General features: G+C 34.9%; 1 pseudogene; it reads left to right on the top strand.

The window, feature by feature from the left end:
- Positions 1–976: 976 nt before the first annotated feature.
- On the top strand, positions 977–6262 carry LOC120136778 (annotated as a pseudogene).
- The last annotated feature ends 7852 nt before the right edge of the window (positions 6263–14114 follow it).

Genomic DNA, 14114 nt, shown 5'->3' with positions numbered 1-14114 from the left:
ATCCCGACTATAATATGTTATTTTGTTGAGTTTTTCGACCATTAAAAATTATAAAATAGTCACTCGACTATTCATTTCAAACTCGTCATTTTTCGTTAAAAAATTGATGTTCCTCTGAGCTGAAATATGATAGTTGTTTGAGATTATAGGATTTTATTTTGTCATATCTTAGTTAGCAGGTTAAATCCATCTCAGATTGCAACCTATTTTTTAATGGAAAAGACGAGTTTTAAATATGTGAATAGTTAGATGATCATTTTATAATTTTTAATAATCAAGAGACTTAACAAAGCTACGACGTAAGACTCATTTTATAACTTTTAATAATCGAAATACTCAACAAAGTAACACTCTATAACGAGTGATCATTTATTTACTTTACCATAATTTTAAATATATATACCACATTCTTCTTGGATCGAATAATATGCACAATCAAATTTTGATTTATATAATATATAATATAAAAATAATTAAATAAAAAAAACAACATCATAGTTCAAATTGTAAGGGTCCAAAATCCATAATTTTATTAAGGGTAAATTACACCAATCATCATTGAAATTTTTTCTCTCTCATATTTCATTCATTGTGCTTTAAATCCATTCAATTTCCTCATTAAACATAATTAGCATTTTTGGTCACTCAGTAATTTTCTCACTAAACGATGTTATAAATGAGCTGTTATATAGATGCAAAATGACGTTGTTTTGGTGAAAATTTTGTTTTTCTAAAATGAAAAATGGTTGATTGGCCAAAAATGCTAATTATGTTAACTTTATTGAAGAAATTGAACGAATTTAAGTAAAGTGAGTGAAATAAGAGATAGAATAAAGTTCAGTGACGATGAATGTAATTTACTCTTTTATTAAAGGAAAAGGTCAAGAACGAAGGATTAAACGTGGAAAACGACATTTATATATAGAATTTTTTATAGTGACAGTGACGATGGAGATGGTAGAATTGGACAGCTTCACTTTCTGTTGTTCACAAATGTCAAGGCGCTGTCCCTTTCTCTCTCCCACACACTCAATCCCACCAAACCCACCCAACTTCAAAGGTCAAATAACATCTGCCGAGACGAAACAGGACAATGATGTTCCGAAACGCCGTCGCCTTAGCTCCGACAATCATGATGCTGTCGTTGTCTTCGCCCAAGGGCTTCGTGATCGGGCCCGACGACCTCCCTTTCGGATCCGTTGAGTGGTTTTTCTACGCCGGATTGTCGTGCTTGTTGGTGCTCTTCGCCGGTATAATGTCCGGTCTCACCTTGGGCTTTATGTCTCTCAGCCTCGTCGACCTCGAGATTCTGCAGAGAAGCGGCACCGTCATCGAGAAGCAGCAAGCTTGTAAGTGTTCTCTCTTTTGCTTTCTTTATCGGTCAACGATGACACTTCCCACTGATTTAAGTTACTACTTGGAATGGTCCTTTACGGTACGACTCATTAGCTAAACTAAGATGGTGACGATTCATAGAGACAGGGATGGTTTGAGGGAGGTGGTTGAGGGTAGTCCTGGGAAAGTTTCAAATTATCATATATTTTAGATGTTGTCTCTAGAATTTTGTATGTTCGTTTCCACCTTAAAATTTTAAAAATTTGATCCTTAGCATAAAATCCTGCGTGTCACATATGAGTTATTTGAGTGTTTAAAACTTCTTGAGCAAGATAAATTTGAGTAGCTAATACTTGTTCAAAGATTCTTGAATTCGAGTTTGAACACAAATTATCAAGCTTAGGTGAGTGTAAGAATTGAGTTTATTGGTTTATATTAGGTAAACGTGTTTAGTGAAGCAAGTTTTATTAGCTCAATCTTTTACCTTGAATCAAGCTCAATTTTTCAAAAATGAAACTTGATCAAGCTTGGAGTGAATTATAGTTTAGGTTTCCAAGCTTCGGGTCGGCTCAATTACGCCCGTGGTTTCGAATTTTGAGTGTTCAAAGCTTCTTGAGCAAGATAAATTTTAGTATCTCATCCTTGTTCAAAGCTTCTTGAATTCGAGTTTGAACACAAATTATCAAGAGTTTATTTATTTATATTAGGTGAACGTGTTTAACTTGAATCAAGCTCCAATTTTCGAAAGTGAAGCTTAATCAAGCTTGGATTGAATTTGTGTCTAGGTTTTCGAGCTTCGGGTTGGCTCGATTACACACTTAGTTTCGATTTTTTAGTTCTCAAGATCTATCTATTTCACGTCTGTGCAGCTGCTATCTTACCAGTTGTTATAAAACAGCATCAACTTCTTGTAACTTTGCTTCTATGTAATGCTGCAGCAATGGAGGTGAACAATTCATCTGTTTTTCTTTACTTGATTGATAGATTATAAAGCATTTTTCCATATCCTTAATCTTTCGATTTTGTGTTTTTGCAGGCCCTTCCTATATCCCTTGATAAAATTTTTCACCCCTTTGTTGCAGTGTTGCTGTCTGTTACTTTTGTTCTGGCCTTCGGAGAGGTATTACTTCTTTTTATTGCTTCATTTTCCGCGTGCTTATGCCCGATGTTGGCTGTTCTTGTATCTGAGCATCCGATACATACTGTATCTTTGAAGGGTCATTTCTGCAGTCATATTAGACATGGATACTTTTAGAAAAATGAAGAGTTAGACCCTTTGTAAAGCCTGGAAAACTTGAACATGCTTGTTTCTGATACATATTCGTATTTTATAATAGCGCTGGAGTCCAAGTAAAATAACTTAGGCATGGAGAACAAGATGTATTAATTTTATACCCATTTTGAATCAGATTATTCCACAAGCAGTATGCTCAAGATATGGACTCTCTGTTGGTGCAAATTTCGTGTGGCTCGTGCGGATTCTGATGATCATCTGTTATCCAATTGCTTACCCTATTGGAAAGGTAATATATATGATATTTCTTGAAAACTGTAATTTTCTTAGATATTAAATAATGTTTTAGATTTTAACTTGGCAATAGTAGACACGAAATGAAAAAAAAAAGTATGACATGAATGGTGAAATATGAACACGATTATAACGCAAGAAAAATATATGAATACGACATGGATACATGAATTTTTATGGTTAACAAGTAAACGCCATGTGTCATTGGGTAGTGCTTTGTTTCTTTCCTGAGGTTGCTTGAATTATATATTGCTTCCATGGACATGGTTTTTAGGTTCTGGATGCTGTACTTGGCCATAGTGATGTTTTGTTTAGACGAGCGCAGATAAAAGCACTTGTTTCGATCCACAGCCAAGAGGTAATGAGTTGAACTAGACATGATAGTTTTTCTTAAAACAAGTTTAATAGTATGTTACTCCGGCTCGGGTGTGAGTGTTGGATATGGATGTATGTCCAACTTGAGTATGTTCAGTTTTTTCTAAGCTTTTCTATGTATTCAGAGGGTCTTTGGAGGATCGTATCTCGTGCCTATGTCTGAATATGTGTTGACATGAGTACTTAAAGAAAAAGGAATAGTTGAAGCAACACGGGTTTGTGTTTGTTTCATATGAATTTTCACTAACTTGTCATTGATTTTGTTCTTAAATAGGCCGGCAAGGGCGGTGAACTAACACATGATGAGACGACCATCATTAGTGGTGCACTCGATTTAACTGAGAAGGTAAATGCATTTGTCAGTTAGACCACTTGAATGTAAGTATCACTATCGGATACATGTGTTTAATATGTGTATATTTACGCAAATTTCGAACATGAATACTTACAAGAAAATGAAAAGCAAATTGAAATGGCATTACTATTTACATCTGCGTGTTAATAGAAACTTCGAGTTTTTAGACGTTTCATTTGATGGAGTATGGATATTGTTCTCAGACAATAGATGATTAACAAACATACTCATATCTGCATCATAGCAACTATGTTACTCGGACTTGTGTGTGAGTTTCGCATCCCAATATGCGTCCAGCATCGGTGTCGTCAAATATTTCTACAGGTTTTTTATGTTTTGGAGGATCATATTCTCATACTCATGTCTGGGTATGTGTGGAACAAAAGTACTTCAGAAAAATGAAGAGCCAAAACAACATAGGAAATCAAACGCGTTAAACTTAACCAGTATCAATTGTAAAACAGTCATATGTATATTATTATAGTTTAATCTTTTTACTTTTACTACTTTTACATGCATACATATGTACATATTATGTTGTCCCGGTCCTTAATTTTTCTTGAAGTACCCATGTTCAACTCTTATGTCCGACAACGAGTATATGAGGATGTGACCTTCAAGATCATCCAAGTACATGAAAAGACTTGAAAAAATCTGGTGACACTCGTCTTAGACACGTTCTTATGTCAAACATTCACACACCCGACACCGAGTAATACAACATGAATTAGTTTCACTTCGTTTTTTTTCACTTAGGGATAACGCAGAACCTGATGAGAGTTCATTGTACTGTCCTTTGTGATTGAATCCTGATGCTTGTTAGAACATGCAGACTGCAGAGGAGGCTATGACACCAATCGAATCAACATTTTCCTTGGATGTCAATTCGAAATTGGATTGGTGAGTTTCAGCTAGATGGTGTTCATTTTTGTTGCCACGCATTTTTTTTGTTGCTCAGGTTCTTCATTTTGCTCAAAGTACGGTGTCCACAATTGCATCTGATACATTTTCGGACACGGGTATTTGGGTGTTATGCACCAAGAGCCCTGAATCTGTGTAACATTAATCATTAGTTTTTTTTTGAAGTACTTGAGTTTGATACCAGCACAGTGAGTTTAGGGATATGACCTTTTTTTGGTGCAGGGAAGCAGTTGGAAAAATTCTTGCACATGGTCACAGTCGTATCCCCGTCTACGTCGGGAATCCGAGAAACATCATTGGATTGTTATTGGTGTGTTGGATAACACATTGAATTTCTTATGATTTTCTTTATGTTGAATATTTCTTGTTGTAGGTTGCTGATTCAATGTGGAACTATTTTCCTCTTCTTCAATTCTAACAAATATTCTCCTTTGTTTTCGAGATTTAGGTTAAAAGTCTTCTCACTATACGAGCTGAGACGGAGACTCCGGTCAGTGCCGTTTCAATCCGGAGGATTCCTAGGTATAAATATAATCTCCCCAGTGTTTTTAACTTTTCTTTGGCTAAAATTATTAAAAAGAAGACATGATTTCTTAATCAGGGTTCCATCAGACATGCCATTGTATGATATCCTCAATGAATTTCAAAAGGGAAGCAGTCATATGGCAGCTGTAGTGAAGGTTAAAGAAAAGACCAAAGACCGTCAATTCGTTGATGACGGAGAGAAATTCGATAAGCATAGAGTTGCCAATGGAGATTCTCAACTGACCGATCATTTGTTGACCAAATATGACACCGTATCAGATTGCGTTATAGTCGATGTTGATAAATCTTTGATTGTCACAAAAACTACTCGACCGAAGAGTACTTTGCAAGGCTTTTTGGAGGATACTGAGGATGGGGAAGTAATTGGTATCATTACCTTAGAAGATGTATTTGAAGAACTTCTCCAAGTATGTGTTGTGTTTTGTCATGGAATTTCCATATTGTTTATCTTCAATATGTTATGCATTTGATGATTTCTTTCTGTGTCGTAGGAGGAAATCTTAGATGAGACTGATGTATACGTTGACGTGCATAAAAGGTACGATGCTATTCGAGTTTCATATGTTTTCCATTTGCTGTCACTTTCCGTTTGGGTAATCATGTCATCGATCATGAAACAATCTTTTCAAGGATACGAGTAGCTGCTGCTGCTGCTGCTGTTGCCCGCGCTCCGTCAGATCGTAGATTGATTGACCAAAAGCCTTCGGTAAGTACACAATGTTTGTTTCCTAATACCGTGTTTCCCTTACGTCATTCGATCATTAGCAGTGTTACAAACTAAAGCCAGCATATTGTGGTGATATCCTCGTAACTATGTTGAAATACGTGTATGTGTCAAACACGAATACTTCAAGAAAAATAAAGAGTCGGATCAATGAAAAACTTACCTTTTGACATGCTTTCAGGGTGTTCAAAGCAAGCAAAGCAAATGACAAAGAGGCCTATGGATCATAAGGTTAACCCAGGGGAACCTCATCCTTGTACCATCTAATGATCTTAGCTAGTCAAAATAGAATCTAAATCAGTTGTTTTTCGATCCCGTTGTCGTCTGTCGTAAATTCTCGAACTAGTTTGCGTATACTGCAGCTTATATGCATGTAGTTCAGAATGAGAGAGTAGACGGGAATTTTGTACATGGCAGTGCTATTAATTCCACAAGCAAAACCAGCTATCTATGTATGAATATGAATGAACCTGGATATGGCTATTGACTGGTAAATTTGGTGTTTCAATGGGATAACCTCTTTAGATAGACTCTACAACATCCTATATTTACACGAACTGCATAGCCTTACTGTGTTTTAAATAATAAAAGCCTACAAAAGGTTGATACTATCAACTTAAAAGTCCATGGAAGCTACTGTCATGATCGGGGATGAAAAGCTCGAAGACGCCGGGTGCTCCGACAGTCTTCCGGAAGATGTCATGTACTCCGACCGTATTTCAACATTCACTGTAGCTTTCACCCCTCTTCAAAACATAATTTTTTTCCCTCGCCATTTCAGCCATTCTTTTTTTTTTCTCAAAGCTTTATCAGAACATTTTTACCAATCAATATATATATATATATATATATATATGAGTAACATGATTGACAGCTTATAGTGACATAGAACAAAGCTTTTTACCAATCAGAATACATATATATATATACTTTACTGGCAGCTTTATATATATATTAAGAAAGGGAAAGGAACCTTACAGAGAGGAGGGCAAGGTCAAGGACAGGGACTAGAATATGAGGAGCGAAATTGGCAGTCAAGGGCCTCTCCAGGAACTTCCATGTGATGGACATTATTTCCCCAGTAAAATAAAAATGTTATCGGTTTTATCATTAAATTTTAGTATTGATATGATTTGTTAGAGTTTGGATCAAATTCAATGTAATATAAATTAATTAAAAGATAATTGGAGAAAGTAAGAAATCTAGTTTGATTTAAAGTTTAAGGTTTAAGGACATGTCAAATTTGACGACATGCACCTAAAAGTATAAGGTCGGAAATGTTAGATATCTATTTTTCAAAGAAAATTCTTTAGGCACCTAAAGTTTATGCAGGTTCAGCTCGGTCAAACTAGTAATTCCTTATATAGGTTAAGACCAATCGAGCTGGTAATTCCTTACGGATCTAAGGTGACCATTGGGTGGACTCCTAGGCCTAATGGACCTAGTGGTAAGACCTTATGGACCCTAAGCTACTCTCTTAGGGTGTCACCTCTACTATGTCGTTTGGGTAAGTCCTTACGGACAGGAGGACACTCCCCTCAGGTGGGCACCTACGCTTCGACTAGGGTAAAACCTTATGGACTCAAGGTGTTCCCTTAGATTGGCACTTATGCCCAATGGACCTAAGGTAAGTCCTTATGGATGCAGTTATGGAGAACTGTATTTTGGTGTTCAGTTGAAGGGCTTTACCATGGTTTTAAAAATATGTTTTAAATTGTTACTATTTAAAAAAATATATGTACATTTTTACTGGTTTTGTGGGAACACACTGGACACCCTATTCTGATCTTCTGAACCTGGTTCTCCGAACGTTTCCTCTGAACTATAAGCTTCATGTCTTTTACTATCTGAAATATCAGAGGGACTTCAGCTCATCACAAAATCTGTAGATGTCTGAATCAATAAAGAAAATTATGCTTGCCTATTATCTGTATGTCTTTCAGCATCACTTGGTAGTTATGTATTGTTGAGCTTCCCAAAGCTCACTCTTTTACTCACAATTTCATGTTAAAAGAATTGATCCAGTACAGCTTACGACATCAGTATTGAAGTTCCACCGACGTTACTTGCGGAGCACGGTGTATGTGATTAGGAGGCATGTAGGTTGTGTTCTGTTTTTATTTCCGAGTCTAAAAAGTGTATGAGGGTGTTACATTTCTACTGTGGGTCGCTCCAGTGGCCCTAATGTCACACCTCAGATTGAATCCGGTCACAGGCAACGGTATGAGGGTGTTACATTTCTAGTCAATATCATGTTAATTTTTCATTTATTAAGCTTAAATGAATTTAAAATTCATTTAATGGGAAATGATAATTTTACCATTAATGAAACTTGATAATTACATCCATATCAAACCACATGTTAATTATCATCTTTCCAAAATCAAATATAAACAAATTAATTTTTCCTTTACAACTTTACCCATGTATTTTTCTAAAAATTTCAATCTTGCAATTTTCATACAATGATCCAAATTACACATAGAAATAAATTCTCAAATCCAAAATGATCCATATTATTTCCCATCATTTTACAATGTGGAAATAATAATTATAAGCTTAATTTAATATCCTTCAATTTTCTTATAATTTCTATTCGATTTACCAAATTTTTACCAGACTTTAATACTTTAAAGATTTTGACACAAATTTCGGATCAATCAACTGATTCTCACCAAAACGTCATTCTTGGGGTGAACTATTCATTTACAGGGCAAAAACGCCTAAATTTTGGAAATTACACTTTTAATCCTTAAACTTTTGAACCATTTTAGTACCTAGACTTTTCTAAACTTTATACTTTAGCCACTAAGTTTTTAAAAAATTGCATTTTGGTCACTAACCAAAATTTTGGGGCATTACATGTTTTGAACTATGAATAAATTATTGATCGAAATCTCAATTTCTGGTTTACTGATTACAAAATATGTTTATATGATTCATGTTCTCTAGTTACCAGTTTTATTGTAAATATAAATACGTTTGATTTATGAAATCCGGATATTATTGTTTACTATCTCAAACTATTTTATTGGAGTACTCTCTGGGATGTATTATGGAGTTCTGCAGGTTCAGCTCTGATCAAGTGGTAATTTCTTATGAACATAAGGTGACCCTTGGGTGGGCTCATAGGTCCCAAGGTACTCCCTTAGGTTGGTTCCCATTGGGTATAGAATAAATCTTACAGATGCAATTTTGGGCACTGTATTTCGATATACGAGTGGAGGGTAATTATGTGTTTTAAATAAATCTCACTGCCACTTTTATGATACTTTGCTGAACTACTTTCTAAAATTTTTTTAGTATGTTTTATTTTGCACTTATTGCAACACACTGAGCTCCCTAGCTCACTCCTCCAATTTCCATTTCATATACTTTTAGATAGGCATAGGCACACCAGACGTAGCACTTGGAGGATCGACACATTTAGTACAGTATTTTTGTTGTAATGTTTTTATCTTCTAGTTTGTCTTTATTTTGGGTGACATGTGCTTATATTTTGATATACTTGTTTTATCTTGTATTTTATTTTACTACTGATGTATGAGCTATTTTGATACTTGATGTTATCAGTTATTGTGTTTTACTCGATTTGACCTCATTATTATTACAATGATTTAAAAATGTTTTGAGAGATTTAATGTAATACATTAGATTCAGTCGTAACGCATAGGTTGATCTAGGAGTTCACAGAAGTAGCATTTTTATTTTTAAATGATGACATGATATTATCTTATGGTGATATGTTAGCATCACTGTTAATTATTAAGTTAAATTAGAAATTTATTAAAAAAAATTAAAAATAAATTTAAATTATACTGTATCATCGCTTCAAAATTAAATCAAAATACAATTATTAAATTTTTAATACTAAAATTAATAAGCATTGAATTTAAATTTAAGAACTATTTGATATTCCCTTGAAATTAATTATAAAACTTGTCTATATTGTTTAGCAATAAATGTTGACAAAAAAATTATATTTATTTTTAATATTCCAAATAAATTCAAAATATATATTAATAATTTTATGATTCAATCCTGAAATATATTTTTCCCCTTAGAGAATAGTTGTTATTTTTTTATAAAAAAAATTATATAAACCATTATTGAACTTTTTTTACATTAGAAATACATCATTAAAAATTATATAAACCATTTTTCTTTTTTGAAAAATTCAAATAGATTGATTTTAAAATTCATTATCAAACATACTAAAATTATTAAGCTTTTAAAATTATGTTTTCAATGGGTTAATTTTTCTTTTGATGCCTTATCAAACAATGTCTCATTGTAAAAATATATGTAAGATTTTACATTTCAAAGAACTTAAATGTTTGTTTCAATGAAATTTTCACATATTCTTAATACTTAGTGGTTACATGCAGGATCTCTTAACCATTTAAATCAGATTCGGACAGGTAATTTGAAACTATTGTTAATTGTCACGGGTTGAAGATTCAGTAGGTAAAAGGCATGTAAACGAGTCGAACGAATACGAATTACGAATTAGGGTTGTAACACCCCAATTTAGGGGCTAAAATTAAGAAATTATAAAGTGGTGGATTTAATTGGTATTTGGAAGAAATTCGGGGATTAAATTGTCAGATTTCAAAGATGGCAGACCGTTTTAAGAAATGCATGAAGTTTAGTGGCTAAAGTCATGATTTAACCAATTTTTATATATGTTGAATTATAAGTTCCCCCGTGCGCAGCAGGTTCAGCGGAAAATTTTCCAGTTTTCCTCTCCCGTTCTCCCTACTTCGAACTCCGATCTACTCGCCGTCCGACCTCCGATCGACGAGCCGAAACCACCATCGTGTTCGTTGTCAACCGAGGAACAAAACCCCTCAAACCTTTCATCGTGAATCATCTCCGTTCGTCGTTAATTTCAGTCGAAAGTATCGTCGGTAATAACTCGGTTTTAGTTGGTTTTTCATCGATTCACAACGATCGGGTCATCCGTTTACGACACCTCCCACACCATCGTGTTCCTTGTGCCGTTCCGAGTCCACCGGTGTCCTCCCTTTTCCCTGGCGGCAGCGGCGCGTGTGGAGGTGAAGCGGTTAAAGTTTCCGATTTGTTGAAATCGAGCTCTCCGCCGTTCAAAATTGTGAACCGAGCTTTGTAAGTATCTCGAAATCGCTCAAAATAATTTTTAGAAATTTTTCCGGGATTTTATCACTGTTCACGCGCCGCCACTGCGCGTGGGGAAGACAAAAGTGACCGGTTTGACCGGTTTTAGTGGATAGTTGACCGGTTTGACCGGTCATAACCCGACCCGACCCGACCCGTTTACCCGACCCGTTTACCCGACCAGTTGACCCGACCCGACCCGTTGACCCGTTGACCGTTGACCCGTTGACCGTTGACCCACGTTGACCATTGTTGACCAAAACTTTGACCGGCTTTGATCGAGCATTAAACGACCTTTGACTTCGACCGAGTATACATATCCTGACATTTTTCGACGTTCCAAATCCGATTCCGCTGTCCGTTTTTCGAAATTCAAACCCGAAGACCTTTAAATTGCCGGTCAAACCCGTTGACTTTGATTTTGACCGAATATTCCAAATTTCCGAAAAGTCATATTTTATGCTTTCGACGTCCTGAATCCGAATCCGAAGTCCGTTTCGCCAAATTCGAACCCGGTAAGCCATCTTTCACTAATTTATCACCCAATTCGATCCGTTTATCGTAATTAAGCTTCGTTTCTGATATAATTTATGTTGATATGTATCTGAGGAATTATTGGAAGTTGAATTGAAGATCAAAGGCGTTCGAATGGAATTTTTATGGTCGATCGTATTGCACGGAAATCGAGGTAATACTTTACTACCTCTTTATGCTTTATGAAACATGTTGATATTGGTAAATGCATGGATAAGATAATGTTGGTCACTTTTGTGGAGTTGAATAATTTATACACTCGATATGAATGTGGTAGAAATTCAGTAACTGAATATGGATCGAATGACTAATATAAGAGATTGAAAGATTGTTACAATTAAATTACAAGTTGTGATTAGTGATAAAGAAATTGGCCATGGATTTGTAAATTATATTTTATATCATCAAAGGTTAAATGTTAAAGGTACTTGGATGAGAAATTATGAGAATACTCCGGTAGGGTAAAATTCTGAAAATACCCTTATATTGTAAGATGACAAGAATTGTCCTTGGAAGTTGGTTAATAACTCTGAAAAGATATATTGATTCGGTAAAATTTCATATGTGCATAAGAAATGCTAGTTTTGCTTAGGAAATACGGATAACCGGTTTTTAAACCCGAGGGTTTGTGCAAGATACTAGAAGTCGGTTAAAGAATCATTTTAAGATCAAAGAATGTTCGGGAAAGCAATTAATATAGGATCTCCAAATTATATTATTTTTTGTTAAGAGTTAATACCGAAATTATCTGGTTAAGAAATTACGAAAATGCCCTTGAGAGGTAAATAGTCCAAGTTGACTCTGAATGAGAGAGTAACCTGAGAATTTGTTTTTAAATCGATAAATTACTGATTTGGTTGTTGAGATCCTACCTTTGTATGGAAAATTTTCTGAAAATTCGTTAGTAACATTTGAAAAGACATTTAACCTGGAAATTACCGAATTGAGTAAATACATGAAGAATGATTTATCGAATGTGTTATTTGGTCAGAATTGTTTGAAAGGACTGAAGTAAGTGATAAGATTAAATTAAATAATAAGATCAGACGTAAGGAAATGATGGAAATACATTGGATCTGTAAAATGACCAAAATACCCCTGGAATGGAAATGACTCAAGAATGTCACCAAGCTCATGAATGAATGGATATACTCAAAGCTTTGTAATGAATATAAAAACGTTGAGAACCAAAATGCCCTTATGACCTAGAATAAGTAAATGTCTTGGATTAATTAAGAAATCCAAATAAACATGGATGTTGTGCTACCAGTAAAAGTTATGGAACGCAACTTAAGTGATCAACCAACGCTAGTGCTATATCATTACCTGAACGATATAATTACCACTTGAATGTTTGTTCGTCTTCTCAAATTTGGATCGATGATAATTCTGGAAGTACTTGGTTCAGCTCAACTTTAGAGTGCATACAGTACTAATAAGTGGGTATTCGTGAGATAAATCAACCACGAATACCAGAATGACTTTATTATATGACTAAATTGAATTGAAAGGAAGTGCAACATGTATTTGAGATTCAGAAATGTCTGAACTATTCTGGAAAACTCTAAGTAATCGGGATAAACTTGCTTACTAAATGAACTAAGTAACCTCAATGACCGAGGATTAAATAGGTGATTGGATGAGTTTGGAAACATTGTATGAATTGTCCTTATGGGTTATGAACATGAATCAAGTACGTCCATATTTTCTGATATCGTTGAAACATGGAAATGTAATAAAGACCCTTGGAAGATCTATTGATATGCATTTTGGTATTAAAGAGTGAATGCATTGGAAGGATAATGAATTGATTTGTTGACATGCATCAGTCTGTGAGTTGTGTAACTTGAGTTGTTTGATAATACTATCGATAGTCATAGATCGTAAATGACTTGAATCTTCGATTACATATTTTGATCTAAAATCAATTCGGTCATGTTTGAAAACGCAAGTAACGCAGAAGGAAAAGATTCTGAATACCTCATTTGGTACAATTGGGCTGAAATCCTATGAATTCAAAGTATATTCCTGAATACCCCTGATTGTTTGGGTAATGGAATCACTCGCAGTAAATCTGAATTTAGAATTATTATGTAAAAAGGTTCCTGAACGTTTTCCTGATGCACATGGAAACTTAGTGGAATTCTAAAGTATCAATCAGAAATGTCTGATTATATCGGTTAGAAATCGATTCTCTTCAATGAGATCTTATTCCTGGAATCTGATCAAATTGCACAAGTTCGTGTTATCTATATTGATAACTACAAAATGCGTCTGAAAAATATATGGATTCTCTAGTGTGTTCCTTATATTTTGAAAATAATTGTTTTATTGTTTTAACACGTGGTACACTGAAATCTATGGTTTCTGTTTTATGGATGCACCGACTTAACGGTGATGGCTTATGGATTTGTATCATTGTATAAACTATATCTTGGAGATACAGATTTGTAAAGTACAGCTCTGATCAAGCTGGAAAATTTTTATGGACCTAATGTGACACTTAGGTAGGCTCTGCGGCCCTGAGATCATTCTCGGGTAGGCCCTACGGCCCTAAGATGTGTTCTTAGGTAGGCCCCACGGCCCCGAAATCTATCTTGGGTAGGCTCTCAGGCCCTAAGATGTTCCCTTAGGTTAATTCTTTGTAAGATGGTTTTAAA

Source organism: Hibiscus syriacus, unplaced genomic scaffold (assembly GCF_006381635.1).
Source record: "Hibiscus syriacus cultivar Baekdansim isolate YM2019G1 unplaced genomic scaffold, ASM638163v2 tig00110637_pilon, whole genome shotgun sequence".
Taxonomy (NCBI): Eukaryota; Viridiplantae; Streptophyta; class Magnoliopsida; order Malvales; family Malvaceae; genus Hibiscus; species Hibiscus syriacus.
Note: the sequence above shows the minus strand (reverse complement) of the source record. Positions and strands in the feature narration are given on the sequence as shown.